Genomic DNA, 22,837 nt, shown 5'->3' on the forward strand with positions numbered 1-22,837 from the left:
CAGGCATATTTCAGTTGATCACTGTCTTTTTTTTTTTGCACTCTGCTATTGTGTCAGTATCACAGCAGAAGCAAGTCTTGATATAAAAAAGCTGTGTGAAGCTTATTTACAATGGAAAATGAAAATTTCAAATATTCACAGTATTACATTGAGTGTATTTCCTGCTTTTTAACACATGAGAGAGATCAGTTTAATCTAAACTAAACTGTAAACAAAACTGTAAATAGAAACCCAGAAAAAGCAGCTGTAGTTCACAGAGGCTTCCTGAAGACACAGTATACAGTATATTTATAGTTTCTTTCCAACACAAATATTGCAAAGCACTCAGTTCAGAGTGGACGCCGATGTGCACATATCCAGAATGAAGTGATTTCACTGCAGAATATTAAATTCAGCCAAATTATGAAGGAGTTCAGAGTGGATCAGAAATCTTTAGTTAAAACTGTCCACTAGAGGACAGCAGAGAGTCAAACACACTGAAAAAACTGTACAGTTTCATTTTAATATAATTATTTAAATAAAACAATAAATATAATCATGTTCCTGAACGGTTTGGGTTTCTTCAGTAGTTTAACTCAGTGCTGCTTAGGAATGTGGGCGTTTTCATTTTTACAGTCTGCTCAGGATCATTCAGAGTGTTTATACTGTTACTTTGTGCCTCTGGAAAGACGTGTTGGTCTCAGAAATCCTAATGCTGACCCTCAAGTGGATTATTAATGAGCATATTTATGCATTTTTCTATGCAAATCAGTCATATAAGGGAAAGCGCAGCCCAGTCTAATGCGTATCTGTACATATTTAGAAAGCAGCACTCGTCTGGTTTAAAGAACTGAGTTGTTTGAGTTGAACAGAATTGTGCTGAGTTGTGTTTCCACTGATTTAGCAGACATTTTAGTGACTGTTACAACTCGGCCCCCAGTCTGTTACGGGTAACCCTGACTACAATGGACGTACTAACACTGACACAGCTGTCTGCTTTCAACTGAATTGAACTGAAAACAAAGCTGTCTTTATTTGTAGCAGTGATGTGTACACTGACTGCTTATAACACTGCATTATAAACAATGTTCATTACAAAAATAATATGAATTTTATTAAACAATATGTAATAATATATAATCTTGCTCGTGTTTTTAAAGTGATTTATTGAAGAACAAGGCTGCGCTCTCTCTGTCCTGTCTCTGTTTTGCACATAGAAAAGTTTTCTGCCATGTTTATACTGTGTAAAAACTGCGCATGAGAAAAGTGTCCCTGGGGTGGCCCAATATTTTTGTGATGATTTATGTACAAAATAAAGCCTTTCAGTTTGTACTGTTTTAAATGTGAAGTCTGCTGGTCTTTATTTCATACATTTCACTCTAAAACTGTTCACATGTGGATCTTACAGCGATACTCACCCGATAGCAGCACACAGAAAGGGAAACGTTGCCATAGTGACAGCAACATTTTAGCTGTATCGATTATTTGAGGTTAAAAGATCAGGAAGACGCTCTGTTCTCTTTATTTTTTGTTGTAGAATACTAAAAAACAGGAAAGCAAGACTTTAATTAAGAGTTCAATTCAGAGTGTCAGAAGAGGAAAAGCACTAAATCTCTACTGAGCTGCGTCCCATCAGGTGAGTATATTAACTTTGTTCTTAGGACTACACCCCTGTTCTGTCCATCTAAAACCATCTAAAACTAGACTAAAACTAGACTAAAACTAGGCTGAGGAGGTGATACTGCACTCAGTGGACTAATGCAACAGCTAATGATGGGAAGAAGAAGCGATTGATTGATCATTTTCCTGATTCGAAGCCCTGAAGCTCTGAAAATAGAGAGCACAGCGACATCCGGTGGACTGCAGACATTACAGCAGACATATTCTCCAGACGGTGGAACAAGCACAGCGCCTCTCTGATATCATTCATAACTGATTCATAATTTCTGATATGTGCACGAGAACACGGTGTGTTTATTTTCATCTTCTTTATGTTGACCTCGTCGGTTGTAAGCCAATCATATCAGACCTCATGAGTTGTAAGCCAATCATATCAGACCTCTTGGGCTGTAAGCCAATCATATCAGACCTGGGGTCTCTGGTGGCTGTTTCTCTGAAAACTATGGTACCTGCTGAGGCTGTGACAGGGTTCTAGCTAAAGGCTCACTAAATAAACATTAGACCCTTAAAATCTGTGTCTCGAGCTCGGATTAAGGTCCTCCGTCTGAGATAACTAAGCTGAATCATTACTGAACATCACTAAACTGGAACAAACAGAATAAACTGTGTTTTCTCCGCGTATTAAACTCTGCGCTCTGTGCCGCTCTTCAGCTGCATCGCTGATACGCATGCGCACACGTTGCTGGGTAACAGACAAAAGCAGCCGAGCAGGAAAGCAAACGAAACTGAAAGTTGACTCTCCGTTTAAAGGGACTGATAATGAGATAATATCTGAGTAATAATCAGACTGATTTCTTTATTTTGTCACCTGTCGCGCTCGGACGACACTATAAGTCACCGTTTACTGTATTTGCTGTGTTTATAACCGTTAGTAACGGAAGGTATTACACAGTTTAGCTCGACACTCAGCTGGGCGAGACCAGCAGGGGTTCTGATGAGACCTGAGCGCGAGTTTACAGGCAGAGCTCCACATTAAACTGTAGGTGGGATATTTTCATGGACTAAATCACACGAAGAAGAGGTGAGCTTCTTGTTCAGATTCCCCGTTCCACCTTAAATGGCGCAGCAGGTCCATTCTGGTATACATAATAATGTTACTGAGAGCTGTAATTTACTGTTCATATTACATTCTTCACAAATCTGTTAACAGAACATCATATAGAATTAATCTTTGGCTATTTTCTGCTGTATTTTTAGCTATTTTCATTATTATATGTGGCTGTGAGATATTAACTCGCTATAACATCATTGTTACTGTAATACGTACAGACAATGTAGTAATGCTTCAGGCTATATTTAATGTTATATTTTACATAATATAATATATAATATAATAAATCAGTATATATAATGGATGACAATACATTTACAAATAACCAAACAAATCAATTTATTTTTTCAGTATAAAATCTTAATCTGGTCTCGGTCTTGACTCAGACTCGATTACCAAAAGTCTTGGTCTTGATTCAAAATCGATGTGTTCTGGTCTCTGTTTTGACTCTGATCTAGCAGTCTGGACTACAGACTTCTGTTCACAGTAACGTTACATTAATGCCAGTGTTGATCATAATGCAGCTTCATATCCCTCTTAGTTCCTCAATCTGTAGAGGTGCTGATGAACCTTCTTTAAGAGGCAGCTCTGCTTAAGGCCAGACAGGTGAACTGAGTTCAAATAAAAAACTGTTGGTCTCTCTTGTAAATCTGAATTTAATAAAAATAAAGTGTTACTAAACACAGACGAGGAGAGCGAGACCTTTACCTTTTCTCACTCCGTAGATTTTTAATATTCAATTTCTTCATTGTTTTCAATGGGGATTATTAACACTCCTTTTAATGATTTCATTGTTTTTATTTCATTCATTACATAAATATAAGGATGATCATTATGTTTGAATGTCTATTAAACCACCCTAACATCACTTACAGTATGACCCTGACAGATTCTACTATAGCTGCAGTTAACATGGACTACAGGCTGCAGATGCTTCAAAATCTTCAGATTCCATTAATCAAACACCGACTCTAAGTCTGATAATAATAATATTACAGGCTTAATGAACAATCACTGTACAGTACAAAGCAGGGTTGACAGTTTGTGGCAGGACTGACAGAGACTTTTCTACTCAGTGTAAAAGAAATGTGGGAATAGGTGTGAAATGTGGGAATAAGTGCAGAAATGTGGGAATGGGATTCACTGGAAAGGCAGGAATGCTGTTCTCGTGAATGTCCACTAGATGGCAGTATAACGCCATAAATGACAGGCATGATGGTCTAACACAGGGGTCACCAGTCTTCTCCTCAAAGGGCCGGTGTAGCTGCAGGTGTTCATTCCAAACAGGCTGGAGTTCACCTGATTGTACTTGTTTAATCAGCTGGTTGAGGTATTAACAGTTTACAGGGCTCATAAATAATAATAATGTAAGTGAATCAAATTAGAATTATGGATTTGCACATGCAGCCACACAGCTGATCACTGGATATAGTTTACTACAAACACTCACTGTAAACTGACTGTTAAATACTTTGTATTTTGTTTCACATTTTGTTTATTATTCCTTTAGTTTATTATGTACATATGATAGACACATTGTTTAGAGATCATATCATATCAATATCATAAGAGTAGTGTTAATGTAATATGTTAGAGTAAAGGCTGGAATGGTGGTTTATACTCCCTCTTTTAATTTCTGGGATTTAAATAGTTACGTATCCCCCAACTCACGTATTACCTACAGTGAGCAGAAAAAAAAGTGACATTGTTTACCTTTTTGACCATTTAATTATGTAGAAATTTTGAAAAATCTGTGGAATTCCCCTTTAAGTGCTCAATGTATGACAGACTCAAGACATATAGTAACTACTCTGTACAACAATGCTGATCAGAAAAGCATCTCTGAATGCACAACACATCTAACCGTGAGGTGGATGGGCTACAACAGTGGAAGACCATGGTCAGATTCTCCTCCTGTCAGCCAAGAATAGGAATCTGGGGCTGCAGTGGACACAGGCTCACTAAAACTGGACAGCTGAAGATTGGAAAAATGTGGCCTGGTCTGATGAATCTACATTTCTGTTCAAGAGTGAAGATGGTCAAGATTTGGCCTAAACAGCATGACTCCATGGACCCAACATGCCAGAGAGAGAGAGAGAGAGAGAGAGAGAGAGAGAGAGAGAGAGAGAGAGAGAGAGAGAGAGAGAGAGAGAGAGACTGTAAATGATCTCTCAGGCTTGTTCCTGGTTGTTATTGGGGGGTGACTCTCTGTTCTTCTCTGGTGGTCCATCATCGTAATAGAACATTTTAGAACCAGGACAAACGTCAGGAAGCAGCACTGTGAGTTATCAGTCACACTTCACTGTCCTGACCATTTCAGCTAAAGCTGTTCACTGAAGAAACACCAGGGAATCATGGGATAATTACACACTTTACTTCATACAGAGGAGTATAACAGTAATAAATAGCAGATAAATAAAAGCCATAAAAAGCTCTCATACCTTTAAAAACACTTCACACTCAGCACTTTCACAAAGACAGAATAAAACCCTGCAGGAACAGCAGCACCAGTGCATTCTGGAAACTGTGGTCCAGTTAAAGAGCTGTAATGCTGGATTCCTCCAGTTTAGGAGGGTTCATGATGACCAGCCCCCCCTAAAGTATTTATTGGGCCCCTCATATTTATATTATATTATTACTGAAACCCACGATTCACAGAGAGATCCAGTTTCTCAACCAGCTTCCCAACACATTCATCAACACGGACAGAAAGAAATGATGACCATTTATGTCCGGAAAGGCCTGCGGAGAGCCGCGGACCAAACTGCGGAGAACCGCGTTGCTTGAGCCACAGACCAAACTGCGGAGAGCTCGGAGGCGGAGCCAAATTTCTAGGACTGCGCTGTTCGGGGATCGAGCCTGACTATCTGCACTGCTGGCTGCCCGGAGTATTTATGCTGCATGAGGCTCGCGCTGTTCGGGGATCGGGCTCAAACTCCCGGAGGCTCGTGCTGTTCGGGGATCAGGCTCCGACCTCCAGAGCCTCACGTTGTTCGGGGATTGGGCTCAGACCTCTCGAGGTTCGCGTTGTTCAGAGATCGGGCTTAGACCTCCGGAGCCTCGCATTGTTCGGAGATCGGGCTTAGACCTCCGGAGCCTCGCATTGTTCGGAGATCGGGCTCAGATCTCGGGAGGCGAGCATTTTTCAGAGGTCGGGCTCAGACCTGAGAGATCCTGAAGAGTTCCTGAGGCTAGCGTTGTTCAGAGATCGGGCTCAGACCCCGGAAACCCGCGCTGCTGGAGGTGAAGACCAGAGATCTTGAAGAGCTCCTGTTCTGCAGGCACTCAAGACGAACCGCAGCTCATCCACACAAGAAGTGTCTGCACTGCTGGCTGGCCGGAGTATTTATTCTGCGCTGTCCAGGGATCAGGCTCAAACTCCCTGAGGTTCGAGCTGTTTGGGGATCAAGACTGACTCCCGGAGGCTTGTGCTGTTCGGAGATCGGGCTCAGACCTCCGGAGGTTCGCGTTGTTTGGGGATCTGGTTCACACCTCAGCAGGCTAGCGTTTTTCAGAGATTGGGCTCAGACCTGAGAGGTCCTGAGATGACTCAGCAGTGTTTTTGCAGCTGTAGAGCAGTTTGAGTGTAAAAGATGTGCTAACCTGCTTTAGAAGGGTGTGATGAGTTTTGAAAAAGTGAACTTGTCATGGACGATTGCTTCTGAGTGACTATAAATGATGGTAATAAAAAATAAAAAAAAAACAATAAAAAACTGACCACACACAGACAATCACAGATGTATTAACATGAGGCTTCAATAGAATTAAGAACAGCATAATCTGAAATCAACTGCCATCACCGTGGTACATCGAACACGATTGTGAAGCTATGAGCAGGAAGGAATCTCTGGGTTCCTCTTCAAGTGATGTTGCACACACTTCCAGGTAAGTTCAAGTGCTCTTAGTTGATCATCCAGTTAAAGACAGTATTTACAGCAGTACTGAAGGTTTAAAAACAACATTCATTCCTTTAGTGACTCTATCAGCTCCTCAGCTAAGGTCTTCAGTCACTCATGCTCACAGACTAAACATCAGTCTGAAGAACATAAATAAATAAATCGGAAACCCATTCACTTCACCGTGCTGGTGTACAGTTAGAGACTGAAGAACATCTGTAGATGTACAGTTTCATTCTCTAGACCTTCATCAATGGTCAGTTTCTGATCACAGAGCTGCTTTTAAAACACACAGTAATTTCAATCTCATGTGGTTTGTCCACTGAAAAGGACAGTGAAATAACTCTGCTATCACATTCTCAGTAAAGTCTCAATAAAGAAACATTGGAGCTGCTTCTGCTGAATGGAGCTCTTCAGCACCAGTTTGTGGAATATCAGTAAATGATCTTGGCAGTAAATGACTTTTTGGTATTTTTATGGCATCACTGTCTGACACTTTGGTGGCAAGTAGGTGTGCAGGTCCCTTTGGTTTCAGAGCTTGTCTAATAATGTCCTATAGACATATAAAAACACTGGGTGTTCTGGACTAGAACTCAGTAGCAGCCTTTAGAGTTAGTTTTAGATGTTTAGAGTTAGACAGAGACTAAAGTAAAGCTCAGTTTGGGCCGCTTACATTAAAGCTCTGTAGATGAAGAGCAGGCAGTGCTGGACTGTCCATATGGCTACACACAAACAGCCGCTCTCACACACAAGCGTTCCATTCATTTCCGTTTGTTCCACAAATTTTAAGACCCAAAAAGTCAGTAAAAGAAAATGTGCAGACTTTGCACAAAGTCCTGAAGATGATGTCACACATTTGCACCATACAAGACGAGTCTCTCTTAGCATGTGAGCCTTTATAGTGTCTCAGTAGAGCAGTTTTACAGTCCTCTGTCAGCTGAAGCTCCAACAGTTCAGAGATGCTGGACGGAGCGGAGTGGGCAGTCCTAGAGGACGCAGTGCCACACGTGACTTTTGTTCCCACTACATCATCACTTCCTCTAAAAGATCTGTTTCCTTGACTGTTTTTCACATTTCTCTTTTATCGACAAACCTACTTTTCCACTTCATCCACGAATAAAAAGTTCTGTGATATCTTCGTGTCATAAGGCACTTTGTGGATTTTCAGTCTTGTTTTGTATGCACCTTTTCAAAAGTCCATTAAAAGAGGATGGAGGAGAGAAAAGTGGAGGACTGACACAGAAAAAGGCAAAAAAGAGAGATACTGATTAGTGATGATCTCTCACAGTTTCAGGGTCATTAGTGGAGGGGGACAGTCTCACTTCTTCTGTGGTTACTGTTTCTGTTCACTGCTTTTAATCGTCATCTGAAGCTGCTTATTTTCTCTCCTCAGCCACACAGTCACCACCACTAACACCACAATCACAGCTGCAAGTGCAGTGACCACCAGTGCAAAAACCCACACTGGAACAGCAGCTCCTTTATCTGTGTCCAGATCTGGATGGTCATCTACAAAACAAACACACAGGTTTGTAATACAGTGAGTTTAACTAAACACCATCATTAAAGCTCAGCAGCAGATTCCTGCTCAGTGAACTCTGATTGGACAAACAGAGAACTATGGTTCAACAACATACCCTTTAATTCACTTCCACCTGCTGACCCCACGGTCACTGTGTAGATGTGAATGGCCTCTTCATTCTTTTTGTCCATTACAGTATAAACTCCACTGTCAGGTGGAGTCACTCCTTTCAGCTCAAGAACAGCTGATACTCTCTGTGTGTATTCAGGTTTACACTGTAGTGATCGCCCATCCACTGTACAGATCTGACCACTGGATGGTCCAGCAGTACCTGTGCTGTCATAAATCACCTCCAGTTCTTCTGGTATCTCCAAATGCATGATCAGAGGTTCACAGGGCTTTATCTGTGCTGAAGTACGCAATGCTGAAGAAAAAGCAGACTTCATTAGTCTCAGTCTCAGGCATTCTTTCTGTCTACCACCATTTGTCTGTGTGTAGTAATGTGTGGTAGGATGGTCTGTATAATGCGGATTGACCACATGGGGGCACACTGGTGTACAAAATGTCACCAAGCCACCACCTCATGAGATGTTCAGGGCTCTCTTCCCTCTAACCTGACCTAGATGTACACCTGTCCAGACTAGCCTGGCACTCTTCACTCTCCGCTTTGTTTGTAAATTTCTTGAAAGCTTTGTTAGATTCTATGAAACGTGTTGTGAACATTTGAACAGTAAGGCACGAGCGTTTTTGTTTTGGTCAGTTTATCTCCTGGATTTAAAGCAGTCAGATAAGGCAGGGCTTTGTTTTCTGGTTTCATTTGGTTTGTTGTTAGTTTTATTATCATTAGTTGTTTTGTTTGTGCTCATCCCCAAAACTATTTATCTTCTGTGACTTTTAAAAAATTAAACATGAGCTGGTTTCTTGTGAAAATGATGCCAAAGTTTGGTGACCAGGTCATAACAGTCATAAAAAAGTATAGAACTTTCTGTATCTGCATTGTAGATGTTCATCAATGTATAACAATACATTCATTAATACATTAACATTAAGCCAATCAGAAAACATTCTGTGTGTTTGTATTTATTTTAAGAAATATAGTTGTTGAATGGGCTAATACAGACTGAGTTTCCCCCGATGGTGTGGAGAGTGAAAGTCTTTTTAGAAGTATAGTTTGACAGCCATTTGTATAGCATACAACAATATTAGTAATAATGATGAGAACAATTACAATAGTAATAACAATAATAATACATTTTTGTCAATATAGTGCTGTTCTTTGAAGGTCATCGTACAATATAAAACATATTCATATATTCACAAAGAAGCAAAATGCAACACAAAACAAGCATGTTTGTACAGTTTTATGTGAAAGTACATATTTTGTAGAGTTTTTAAGTGAAAAGAAGAAATCAGCCTCTGCAGCAAAGCATTTACAGTAACAACCAATCACATTTTCCACAAATGTCAAAGGAATATTTCAGCAAAAAATCAAATGAACATGATTTATCACTTATAGCTCAGATGCAGTTGATCAGCCAAGGCATGCCTGATGTCTGACGTCTGCTTCTCTAGGTTACAGCAGGGGATGCTAGGCTAACATTGCTAACAAACCCTGGTGTTGGATTGGCACCAAACTCATCACCATAAATACAACACATTAAAGTGGTGTAGAACCCAGTCGGACTTACTTTAGTCTATAAAAACAAAAATAAACTACACAAAAGTGAACGATGGGGCAGCTATTGTGAGTGACTAGAACCACATTTACCTCACCACAATATGAGGTATCCTTCCACGATAGATGACCAAAGACAGGGCTATGTGAATTCCTGAACACAGACGCAATGTAAGGTAAACTAGCAGAGAAGCTAAATCACTGTTATCTGTGCAGACGGCATGTTGAAACTGCTGCACCGTTTAAGGTGGTTTAATCTCATGCTGATGCTAATTTGATTTTTCACCAACCTATTTAACAGTTAACATAAAAACAGTTTAATAATAAATAAAAATTATCGAATCATACCAAGTCTGTACTCAGTAACACTCCCTTTAGCAGATATCAGCTTGCACACACTTTTTATAGCAGCTAGGACTCTTTCTGTTCCTGTTTTGGGAATTTAACCCACTCTACCTTATAGAATGTTTCTAGTCCTGTGGTATTTTTGGGCCGTCTTGTACACACAGGATGTTAAGATTCACTCACAGACTTTGAATGATGCTCACTGGGGGCTGTGAGGGCTTCAGTGAAACTTCAGCTTGTGTTTCTTGAAGTAGTTCATAGTGTTCTATCAGAGAGATTATTCGGTCTTCCTGTCCTTGTCTTAACGTCTCCTTAACTACCATTTTTAAAGACATTACAGACAGTGGCAATAATGAGCTAGAAGTGTTTTGATATCCTTTTTATAACCTTCTACTGCTTTGTAGTCATGAATTATCTTCATTTTCAGATCTTCAGCATAGAGGAGCTCCTCAATGTTGAGGGTTAGCACATGGTTTAAAGAGTCTTATTAGGCTCTGGTATTATCATCAGCTAACAATTCCTGACCTGCCTAAATAGTCCTAACGAGTCAATTAAGACCTTACGAGTTAATTATGTTACAGGACTTTACAAATAGAAGAGTGCCCATACCTTTGCACATGCCACAATTACGTTTTATTTTTCTTCTCTTTTCTTGAGTTTACCAAAATGAAAAATGTTGTTTTATAAAAAAATAGCTTGCTGCAAAGGTTGTGTTTTCACCTTTATCACTTCAACAATCAACAAAATGTGGAATTTTAGAAGGGTTACCTAAACATTTGCATATTACTGCATGTATGAGTGTGTGAGGACTACACAGTTTGGGTGTACATCCGACAGCATGGAGTAAAGAGATCATGGAAAAGCCCCCAATAACCCCACCTGTGTCAAGTGGATTTCAGCTTCTAGTTTTGTAAATCACAACTAATCGCTTTGTTAATTATACATATTTCCATTAAAATGCATTCCATCAATATTACTGAAGAAAAAAAGCCACCATGAACATGCCCCACACACACCTGCGAGCTGCTCCCCTCGCCGTTTCAACAGCTGAAGCGAATCAAGGGAGGAGCACGGACGCTTTAAGGATCTCTGCAGCATGAGAGGGAGGATGTTGGCCTCCAGGCCATTCGCACGCATCCTGGAGAAAGAAAGACAATAGAAGAGGCCACTAAAAGTTACTGCTGAAGGGACTTTTGGTGTGTGTTCGCTTAGACACGTGTAAATATAACATAGTACACTCGTGCTGGTGTTTGTGTGTGTTTTCCCTGTTAGTGTGATTCATCTATTACTGTCTGTTTAATTGTTTATATCCATGCATTTCAGGAGATCATGAGGAAGACTTGGTCTGTGTACAGTCTCAGTAATGTTGAGGGTGGGGGGGGGAGTATTGTGTATTGTGTATTGCGTATGTGCTGTTGTTTTTCATCATGACTCACTGCTCCACACTGCTGGCTTTTCCACTGTGTAAACGTATATATTATAGGAGTAACTGATGCTGTTTGTATGAACACAAAATACCTCATGTTGCCTATGTTGTACTCAGTGTCTCCTTTCAGGTTAGTGTCCCTTATCAGCGTCAGTTTGGGACAGTAATATAAAGTGTTTCTAATCAGAATGAGCAGAAAGGATTATTGATAGTAAGGACTCATCATGAAGTTGTGCTATATAGAGAGAGTGAGAGAGAGAGAGAGGGAGAGAGAGAGTATGTGTGAGTGAGTGAGAGAGAGAGATAGAGTGTGTGTGTATGTGTGAGTGAGAGAGAGAGAGATAGTGTGTGTGTATGTGTGAGTGAGTGAGTGAGAGAGAGAGAGATAGAGTGTGTGTGTATGTGTGAATGAGAGAGAGAGAGAGAGAAAGTGTGTATGTGTGAGTCAGAGAGAGAGAGAGAGAGAGTGTGTATGTGTGAGTCAGAGAGAGAGAGAGAGAGAGAGAGAGTGTATGTGTGGGTCAGAGAGAGAGAGAGAGAGAGTGTGTGTGTGTGTATGTGTGACTGAGAAAGAGAGAGAAAATGAAAAAAACACAGCGGAGGAAACCGAGTGTCCTCAACAGCCAAGCCCAGCTACAGGAGCTCAACGACAAATGACTGGAAAACAAACAAAAACGACAAAGTGACACTAAATATCTGAGAAGCTGAGGCCTCCTAAGTCTGAGCACTGAAAATCAAAGTGTCCTTTCATTTCCTGGTGGGAAGGGCATGTTGGGACATTGCCTTTTTAAAATATGCTGTACGTGTGATTCTTAAACCAAGCAGTTGAACACTAAAGCTGACAGAAGCTACTAAATAACTTTCAAAATAAGATAATTAATCTCATATTTCCAGATCTAACATTCAAAACCTGTCCAAGCACAGAACAGTTAAACAGCAGCGTTAAACAGTTGTTCATTGTTTTATGGAGTGTTGCAGACTTGCTTCTGTTTTGTCCTCTAGAATTTGTTTTTGGCTGTTTTGGTACAGATTTTCTTCTGTTTTTACTTTGGGTTTTAATTTTACTCAGTAACAAAAAAACACATCAATTACTAAACTTTGTGCTTTGGCAAGGAAAAATTTGGCTGAGTTTTATTTAGGGAATTGGGGATAAAAATTCTGTGTTTGTTTTTACACTCTCAGAAATAAAGGTGCTAAACTGTCTTTGAGGCAGTGCCCCTCTTGTCACTGGGGTGGAACCCTCAAGGGTCCATCTCAGTACCTTTAGTCAGGGAACATAACTGAACCATAATCCACTGAAATGATATGTGCTAAGCTGTACTGACTCCACACACCCCGTCTCGACTCCAGGCTTTTATTTTACTGTTCTGTTTTAAAACATTCGGTTATGAAAAGTACAAATACAAACTTTTCGCCTGGAAAAACGTATTTAAGTTTCACAATCAGAACTTAAAAACACTGGTGTACCTGCGTATTACTCAATCAGTAAAGTCCGGGGCCGCTTTCTAGGATGTTTGGATCTATGTAGACGTTCTGTGTTTTAAAGATGATGGTGAACTTTTTGAGGTAATTTGTCTGGTTTCTCCAGCTTTGACTGGCTGCTAACTTACTTGCCATAGCGGCGCTGATGTTATTGCACCAATGTGTTTGTTTTATGGGTTGTTCCTCTGTAAAGTCTCTGTTCTAGTGCGGTTCTGCGCTCTTCCTCACATTAACTGAGATCTTCCTCGTCTCCTCTTCTGTCTTCAGTGTGAGAAATGAGGAACAGTCACTCTTCACTCCAAACTCTATACAGATCTGCTGCAGCTCATTGTAAAGTTTTGCAGAGGCAGAGTTACAGTTTCTAGGCTATGAAGAACCAACTGGCTGAACCGGTCTGTTACCCAGGTAGCAGTGCTGCACCTGCTTCTGGGTGAAGCAGGTAAACAATGAACTCCACTTCATTTGCTTTTTGAATGTCGTTTTTCCCCAATGATCAGTATAACATCATAAATTTATTTTCAGAGATGCTCCAGAATTATGAATTTGAAGCACTCAGGGAGTCCAGGAGGTTAATTAGGGGGTCCAGGATCAGCCCCCCACCCCCAGGACCCCCTGTATTTCACACCTTGGTTAGTGGGGTGGTCAGTGCCTGAAACTGCAGATTTGTTTTGGGACTTACTTTATTTTATTTCATTTTAAAACTTTATTTAACCTATGGAATAATTTGGACTTCAGTCTTATACACACATTAAAAGTGCACTAGAACATGTCTCGACAAAACAAGCCAACACATGAGGGGGATGGTTCAAGACAGTTCATGTCCCTTAAACTAAAACAATGAATCCAAATAAAAGAAAACAAACTACACTCTGAATATATGCACCATGAAATGTCACTCCTCACCCCCCAAAAATTCAGCTTCTGTAGAAGAGACTGCTTCTGAAGGCACTTTTGTAACTATCCCGTCAGTATTCATCTCAAATTTTCACTTGATCATTCAAAAGAATGACCAAATATTTAAACTGGTGAACCTTTTCAGCAGCTGCTCCATGAATGTATGTTACACTGTCAGTAAAATCACCACTCCAATAAGAAAAAAACATTTCCTAGGAAAAAAACAACTCTAAACCAGTTGTGTCACACCATGACTGTCAAAAGGCAGCGTCAAAGCAACTGTATCATCTGCAAATTTAACTATGTACTGATTGAGATAAAAGCTCCTGCAGTTATTGGTATAACGAATAAAAAGCAATCAAAAAGTTCACATCCTTGGGGGAATTCTATGTTACATCGATTAAACTGGAATATTTGCTGTTTGCTAAAACTCTCTGTGACCTGTGCATTCAAAAATCCATAATCCACACACCTACCTGATATTCAAATGCGAATTCCCCAATAAGCATGTAAAAATAGTGGACTGCAAGGTATCATGCAGAAAAGAAGCCCTCAACAAGTGGCCTTGTGCTTGTTTAGAATGCCTGTGAGTCCTGCCTAGCAAGAACAAATTTGTATTTTACATGCTCCACCCCAGCTGCCAGGAAACTCTGCAGGATCAAATTTTGCATATCTCTGACACTTTCGTAATCAGTGAAGACGGAACACTGCGCCTTAGGTCATCAGGGGAGTTTCTCTTTTCTTTGCAGGGGAATTTCTCTTTTCTTTGCAATGGAAATAATAGTGGAACATTGTGAATGAAAATCTGCCTAATTTATGCTTGTAATTGTTGGTGCTTTTCTTTGGACATGTTGAGTTAATCGGCAAAATTCTGCATGCAGGACTTCAGTGGGATGCTTGTCCAATCTAGTGTAGTCACGATGACTGAGTGGACCCCAGACTTCACTACCATACAGCGCAATGGGCAGGACTACACTGTCGAAGATCTTTGTCCAGATTCTGATTGGGATATTAATCTTGGAGAATTGTTTCTTGATTGAGTCGAGGCTCTGCAGGCCTTTTCTTTCAGCGCATTTACTGCCAGACCGAAGCCTCCTGAGGCACTAATCTTCAGTCCAAGGTAGTCATAGGAAAGCATTTGGGAGAGGCGTTCCAGGGCGGAGTCTCCTAGATTGAATGTATATCTGCTTTCCTGAGATCTGGCTTTCTTTTGGAAGATCATGAATGTAGATTTATTTGGGTTTACTGTCAGGGCCCAGTTCTGACAGCACGTTAAATTTAACTGTTTCATTCAGTGTCAGGCCAGGTGCTGCAGATCACTCTAACAACACTGTTAAATCATAAATAGAAATGTAAACAGAGTAGAGGAATCTGCAACCTTGCCTAACACCATGCCAGGGAGTTAGATCACTCATTTTAGTGCTAATCTTTGGTCCACATTTACTTCATGCTGCACTGATTTACTGATGTCCTAAGAGACATTTTTGAACATATAAAAACTATATAATAGAAACATTTCCTAGATAAATTGAATCAAATGCTTTTTAAATCTATAAAACATGCAAAAAACTTCTCTTTTGTTTTGATTTTATGACTGTAAATATGGTAAAGTTGTGCAGTTATTTGGAAGAAAAACAATTTATTCATTCACTTCCTTTACTCCAGACACTGTTCAGTAAACAAGGCCTGTAAAAGGCCTGAAGGCATAGTCAGGGTAATATTACAGCAGTGGCAACAATTACAAATCAGAATGAAGAGGACCCACACATTTTTACATCTTCAGTAAGTTCCACAGGCTTTTCTTTCAGAATTCTTTCTTTACACTCTTGTTTACACTCTTTTGTTAAATTAATATTTGTTTTTATTTATATTTTTAGAGGTAACTGCCTACTATGCAACAATGAAGACATCTTTGCACTTTGTTTTAATTAATGTCTGTTCTTCCTTTTTATGGTTTGGCATTAAAGTTCATCAGAAACATGCAAAAAGCCAGCACCTTAGTTCAGTATCAACACTCATCTCTTATCAGGGTCAGTTTGGGACAGTAATCTAAAGTATTATGTAAAGTATTTCTAATCAGAATGAGCAGACAGGATTATTGATAATGAGGACTCATCATGGAGCTGTGCTTTCCAGCCAGGTGTTTTAAAGGAGAAGGCCATAGAGAACCTTTGGCTCTGTAGTTTCCTTTAATATGTGTTTATTCTTTATAATCAGCTTTTAAGAGACAGTCAACCATCATCACCATAGCACTACATGAAGTGGCTGAATTCCACAACCTTCAGCCATGGACTGACTGGCTAACCCTTCATTAAACTTGAAATCTGTTGCATATAGTATAATTTTAAGTTTCTGTTAAGTACTTTATTTAAAATAAGTGTCAATCCTCATGGTTTACCTATGTATGGTTTTGTTGCAGTTTTTGAAGCTAAACGGCTGTATAGGGCTATAAAGTAGGAAATCTAGTCTAATACAGACACAATATAAACTCTGCACAGCAATTCTGTTACGCTCAGGTTTGTTTTTCACTTGCATTACTTTTTTAGATCTAGTAGTGTAAACAGTAATCTGACCAGCTGCCTCACAATCTAGTTTGGCAGCTCTACTGCTGTGGAAAGGAAGACCCTGCAGAGGGTGGTTAGAACTTCCCAGTCCATCACTACAGCTGCCCTCCTACCCATACAGGACGTTTACAATAAAAGATGTCTGAGGAAAGCCAGCAGTATCACCTCTGATGCCACACACCCCAGCCACTGTCTGTTCCACTTGCTGCCATCTGGGAGGAGATATCAGAACTCTTTCCTCCGTCAAGTTGTTCAACTGATCACACTAATAGCACCCACCGGATCATGAATGCATACACTATTCAAACTATATACACACTGCACTTTAATGTTATGCTGAACTTTCTCCATGTTACTGCTGACCAACTTTTATATACTTGAAATAAACACTTGATCAAACACTCATAACATTGTTAACTGAACACTTAAGTACAATTTAAACAGCCAACCTACCTCTGAGAATGCTGCACATGCTGCATTTTGCACACATGTTGGGCTATCACTAGAAAGTTTATTGTTAAGTAATCTGCCCATAATTTTGACCAGTAATCAAGTAATCTGTCCAATTCAAAAATAAACTTAATTAAACAGTTACAAACTCTGCAGAGCCTTTCAGAGATTTACTTTACTTTGTTGTAAACAGATAAACTAAAAAGCCTCATGTAATCATCTAATCATGGCGTGCATACAGTTCAATGTAAACTTTGTGCCATACACAGTTCATGTAATACAAATTGTACCGTAGTTCACTTCACAGTACAAAGAATGTGTGAATGTGCTCATCTGAGCACACTGTCTCAGTAACCTTATTCTCTTCTTATGCAAGTAAAGACAACAAAGAGTTATTTGCACACGCAAATGCACACGCCTTTATATACACCTGTGTTCTGTCCTCCCCCTCACAACAGTCATAAACAGGGTGTGGCATCAAAAACAGCTGCACTTTTTTAAAGGATCTGCAGTTCACCATTCTGTCACCTAAAAGAGTAACCCTGAAAAAGTAAGCTCTGCCATGACATTCATTTCAGCCACAGTATCTTTTATTTTGGAGGTTTTTCTTTCCTGCATGTTAGCTGCATATCTGTTCATAAACTCAAATACTACACTTAGTTTGAATTTACATCACTATCAGCCTTAGGAGTCTGGCTCAAGGACTCTTAAGCAGTACTCTACTGTACTAATTACAACACCACCATTAGAAATGCATTAATTAGTGTAGTCATGTAGCACATGGTTTTGGATACAGCCTTGTTTTTATCCTAAGCAGCGAATCCAAACTAGGTCTCGCCCACTGCCATGTTCCAACTGTAACCTGATAGCAATACTTTGCTGATTAAACACTGTTATTTGTTGAACATAACAAGCATCCCAGACGCACTCTCAATCACAAGCACATGCACTCTCTGCCACAATGGCAGAAACGGCCCAACGGCATGTCAACATTTGACTGCTGCTGCTTAGCGACATCATCACTTAATCCATTTTCCATCCATAACACAGCTGGAGAACTACATTTAAGGTCCCTGTTGAAAAAAGCTATATAACCCGTTAAAAGTGTCTGTTTGTTCCTGGTGGTTTTCAGTAGTTGCTAATGGTCGTCTGTATTCTCCTATTGGGTTGATATCAGATCATTTAATCAGGTGTTCTGGGACTGATTCCAAGACTCCTAACGCGGTGTTTGCTGATCTCTGTCACATGATTAGGTTGGAAGCTGTTCAGTGTAATGTAGGTCAAGTTTCTCTTTTCAAAAATGTTTGTACTTTATAGCGGGATGAACAAAGAAATCTACGTTGGTTAAATATTATCGTACAGATATATTTGGAAAGTCATATCTAATCAAAGTATTTTGTGGCTTAGCTGTACCAAATTTTAAATTTTACTCTATGTCTTTTCAAATAAGAGCATTGCATTCCTGGCTTGACATAGAATCCAAAATCCCATGGAGGACTATTGAATCTTCTTTAGTAAGGCCACACCGATTACAAGATTTGTTATTTACAAGCACTGGTTCTAAAAATCTTGATTTGAAATTCGGCTGTATTGTTGCACATTCCCTCAAGGTCTAGACCCATATAGAAAGGCTCGTGGGAGGCCCTTTCAAACTCTGTCATTCTACTCCATTATGGCATAATTACAATCTCTTAAGAGGGGCACAACCTTTTACTCAACCTTCTTGGTCTTCTAGGGGTGTTAATATGTGTGGTGATCTTTATGACGATGGAGGTGTGCGCTCTTTTGAGACCTTAAGGATTACATTTTGTCTTCCAGCTTCTACTTACTTTGTGTATTTGCAATTAAGATCAATGCTTAAAAACTATGGGTTCCATGGGGCTCTCCTATAGCTGCTCATCCTATGGTGGATCGGATCCAACCATACATGCCCTCCAAAGGATGTGTAGCCAGGATCTATCAGAAGTTGATTGAAGCTACTATGAAACCATTTTCAGTTACTGCATTATGGAACAGAAAGCTTGCTGCCTTAAATTATACTCCGGAATGGGGAACTGTTTGGTCTAATCTTAACAGAACATCCAAAAATTTAGCATATCAACTTATTCATTTCAAGGTTATTCATAGAGCATACCTGACACTGTATAGAAGATTTAAAATGAAGCTCCAAACTACCCCTTATTGCCATATATGTACTAATGCCGCTCCGGGTACATTTTTACATATGTTCTGGGAATGTCCCTTGGTTGAGAAATTCTGGAAATATGTCAATTCAGTGTTGTCTGATTTACTGGAAATTGAATATAATTATGACCCATGTTTGTGTCTCCTGAATGACAACTCCAATATAGGGTTAAAGGTGATACAAAGTAAACTATTGTTTTCTGGATTTACTGCTGCTAAAAAGACAATCCTACAAACCTGGATTACCCCTGGAGTTCACCTGGAATCATTCTGGGCTGTTAATTTACTTAACATAGGAAAACTTGAATGTACGGCTGCGCGACTTAACCATGCTAAGCACATGACTGTTGAAACATGGCAAACTTTTATGTTACGTATTTTGGATTTCCTACATTGAATATGGACACTTCCTCCCTTATTTAATTTTGTGGTTTTGTACCTATGATCATTGTTGCTGTCCATGTCTCCTGTGTGTGTGTGTGCTGTCTGTTGCTCCCCATCCCCTTGTTGTTTGTTGTTTTGTGAAATAAAAATTCTTGATCGCAAAAAAAAGGATTTATAAACAACCTCATTGGTCATTTCGATTTGAGAGTATAAACTGGAATAAAACATGGACAGTTTGTGATAAGTTTTCTATAAGCCCTCCTTTGTAGTTCTCCAGTTCTTGCTGTGCCAAACTTTGATGTGCCCTTCAAACTTGAGGTGGATGCAAGTGGAACAGGTGCAGGTACTGTATTGTTGCAGGAAGACCAACATGGAGTGGAACATCCTGTTTGTTATTTTTCTAAGAAATTCAACAAACATCAGGTGAACTATAGCACAATTGAGAAAAAACCTTAGCCTTACTTCTAGCATTACAACATTTTGAAGTCTATGTTGGATCAATTGCTCCATTGGTGGTTTACACTGATCATAATCCATTGGTATTCCTCAATCGGATGAGCAATACTAATCCGCGCCTGTTGAGATGGTCTCTGCTAGAACAGCCATTTCCTCTTGAGATTCATCATAAAAATGGGACCGATAATGTAGTTGCTGATGCATTATGACGTGTGAAATTCTACTGTATCGTCATTTTGTTTGATTTTGTAGGATGGGGGTGTTACGTCCAACGACGTATTATTTACATGTCTTTTTTGCACAACTCTTGCACAAGCTTCAGTTCTTATCTGCTTCCTGCTCTCTCGTCTATCATAGCCGTCAGGTGCTGCTGCTGAGGGAGGTGTATTGGCGCGCGCTAAATGGCTGTGCTGAGATCGGGGCAAGAACTTATAAGCCTGGTGACCGGTTTCTCCCTCCTCCTCCCTCCTCCCCCCTCCTCCTTTGTTGAGGGAGTTAGGTTATGTTTTTGTATTTTTGTTTCTTTTATTTTGTTTAGGTAAGTTAGTTGATTGGGGAGGTATATTTTTCTTTGTTCTTTTTGGCTAAAACCACTCCTGAAGCTTAAGCTTTCACATTCCATAATAAAACTCATGAGACTAGTAAAACATGTTTGAGTGTGATTGGTCTGGCGGGTTGGTAATGGAAGTTGGGGGAGACACTTTTATGTTGCGGCCTACCCTAGACGGGTCGTACCATTAATAAAATAAAAATGTACACAGCACATCCCTGTTAAAGTGTTTTATGGAGATTTAGAATGATTAATGAATATTTCTGTACTATTTCTGTACCTTCTGTGGTTTAGAAAAGGAAACATCATCCATCTGTTTGTGCTGTACTGACACTAAAGTGTTTTAGAGAGATGTGGAAAATGCTGTGAGAAGAAAGGCTGGACACTGTATCACACTGGATGAGTCAGGTGTTATTATTAATTTTCATGGACAGACTGGATGGTAAAGAATTTCGTTTTGTACAATACTTAATTGTTATTACGTAAGAAGAGATAAAGAAACGTTACACGTCCTCCATGAAGTTAAGGAATACGGCACTTTAAAAAAGTAAAAAGGCTGAGGATTCATATATTGATTATGTATTGTATATATATTATCATGTATTGTATATATCTATATTGTATAAGTACACCCCTGGCTGTCGGTTGTTGTACGTTATGTTGTTGTAAAGCCAACTTACCAGCCTGAAAGAAAACACCCCACACCCGCCTTCTGCACCACGCGATTGGTGGGATCAGTCTGTGAGTCACACGTCACACGGTGTGTTTAAAGCGCTGGCGGGCCGAGAAGATAAAAATCAGCTGTAGCTTTCAGCTTCTCTGTGTTCTCGTGGAGTTTTAACCTCGCGCGCACGGTCTGACAGCTCGAGGTAAGCTTTAGATCGATTACCCTGATCGAATCTGACTCTCTGCCGTTTGATCAGGATTCTGCCCTCGCTTGTGTTTCTCTGGCGGACAGTGGTGGCTAGAACACCAATGGTGTGGTCAGGTTAGAGCCAGTGGAGTTACTGCAGTGGAAAAGGGAAAAACAAACAGCGGTCAGTGGTTTCTGGTAGTGCATTAAAATGTGTTGAATTTACTCAGTGCAGTTACTCCTGAAAGTAAACAAAACTGAGCTGATGTACTTAATTCATTTGTCAGTCAAGTAAACGAAATGCGTCACTTCTTAGTGAGTTAGTGTTACAGGTCAGTCACTACAGGTGATTCCTGTGTATGGACAAATTAATTAAATATGCAAAAATGCAAATGAATTAAACAGGCAAAACCGCACAAGCACCCTGCCTGTCCCTTTCTAGGTTCGTCTAAAAGGATGGTGTGTGCATGTAGGACGGCGTTTTATGGCCACTGTTACTAAAAATAAAAATACTAGACTTCGAGAATAAAGTCGTAATATTTCGAGGAAAAAAGTCGTAGAATTGCGACATTAAAGTGTCATTTAATACCAGGAAAGGTCTCAATATTGTGGCAAAAGGCTTTGCAAAGTGAAGCAGCGCCTCCTGGTGTTAAAATGAGTTGGTGGAGATATACTTTCATATCGATTCCCCCATAAAGAAACACTCAGTCTCCCTGTCTCTCCTGCACATCAGCACCAGCCTGTTATTAGTATAAGAACCGGCTGAAGCGGCTGAGCAGGAAACTGTTTATCTAGAATAAAGAGCCGGACGGACTCGGAGGAACCCGTGTTTATCTAGAATAAAGAGCCGGACGGACTCGGAGGAACCCGTGTTTATCTAGAATAAAGAGCCGGACGGACTCGGAGGAAACTGTGTTTATCCAGAATAAAGAGCAGGACGGACTCGGAGGAAACCGTGTTTATCTAGAATAAAGAGCCGGACGGACTCGGAGGAAACTGAGTTTATCTAGAATAAAGAGCCGGACGGACTCGGAGGAAACTGAGTTTATCTAGAATAAAGAGCCAGACGGACTCGGAGGAAACCGTATTTATCTAGAATAAAGAGCCGGACGGACTCGGAGGAAACCGTGTTTATCTAGAATAAAGAGCCGGACGGACTCGGAGGAAACCGTGTTTATCTAGAATAAAGAGCCGGACGGACTCGGAGGAAACTGTGTTTATCTAGAATAAAGAGCCGGACGGACTCGGAGGAAACCGTATTTATCTAGAATAAAGAGCCGGACGGACTCGGAGGAAACCGTGTTTATCTAGAATAAAGAGCCGGACGGACTCGGAGGAAACCGTGTTTATCTAGAATAAAGAGCCAGACGGACTCGGAGGAAACCGTGTTTATCTAGAATAAAGAGCCGGACGGACTCGGAGGAACCCGTGTTTATCTAGAACAAA

The 22,837-nt window shown here is 40.1% G+C and overlaps 1 long non-coding RNA gene across 1 annotated transcript; it reads right to left on the reverse strand.

Moving 5' to 3' along the window:
* Window positions 1-8,449: 8,449 nt before the first annotated feature.
* On the reverse strand, window positions 8,450-14,552 carry LOC118803957. Its single transcript, XR_005006948.1, has 3 exons — window positions 14,427-14,552; window positions 11,165-11,286; window positions 8,450-8,552 (listed from the first exon to the last, which is right to left on the reverse strand). It is a non-coding gene; the product is annotated as an uncharacterized LOC118803957 (long non-coding RNA).
* Window positions 14,553-22,837: the final 8,285 nt, after the last annotated feature.

This window comes from Colossoma macropomum, unplaced genomic scaffold (genome assembly GCF_904425465.1).
Source record: "Colossoma macropomum unplaced genomic scaffold, Colossoma_macropomum, whole genome shotgun sequence".
In the NCBI taxonomy this organism is placed as follows: domain Eukaryota; kingdom Metazoa; phylum Chordata; class Actinopteri; order Characiformes; family Serrasalmidae; genus Colossoma; species Colossoma macropomum.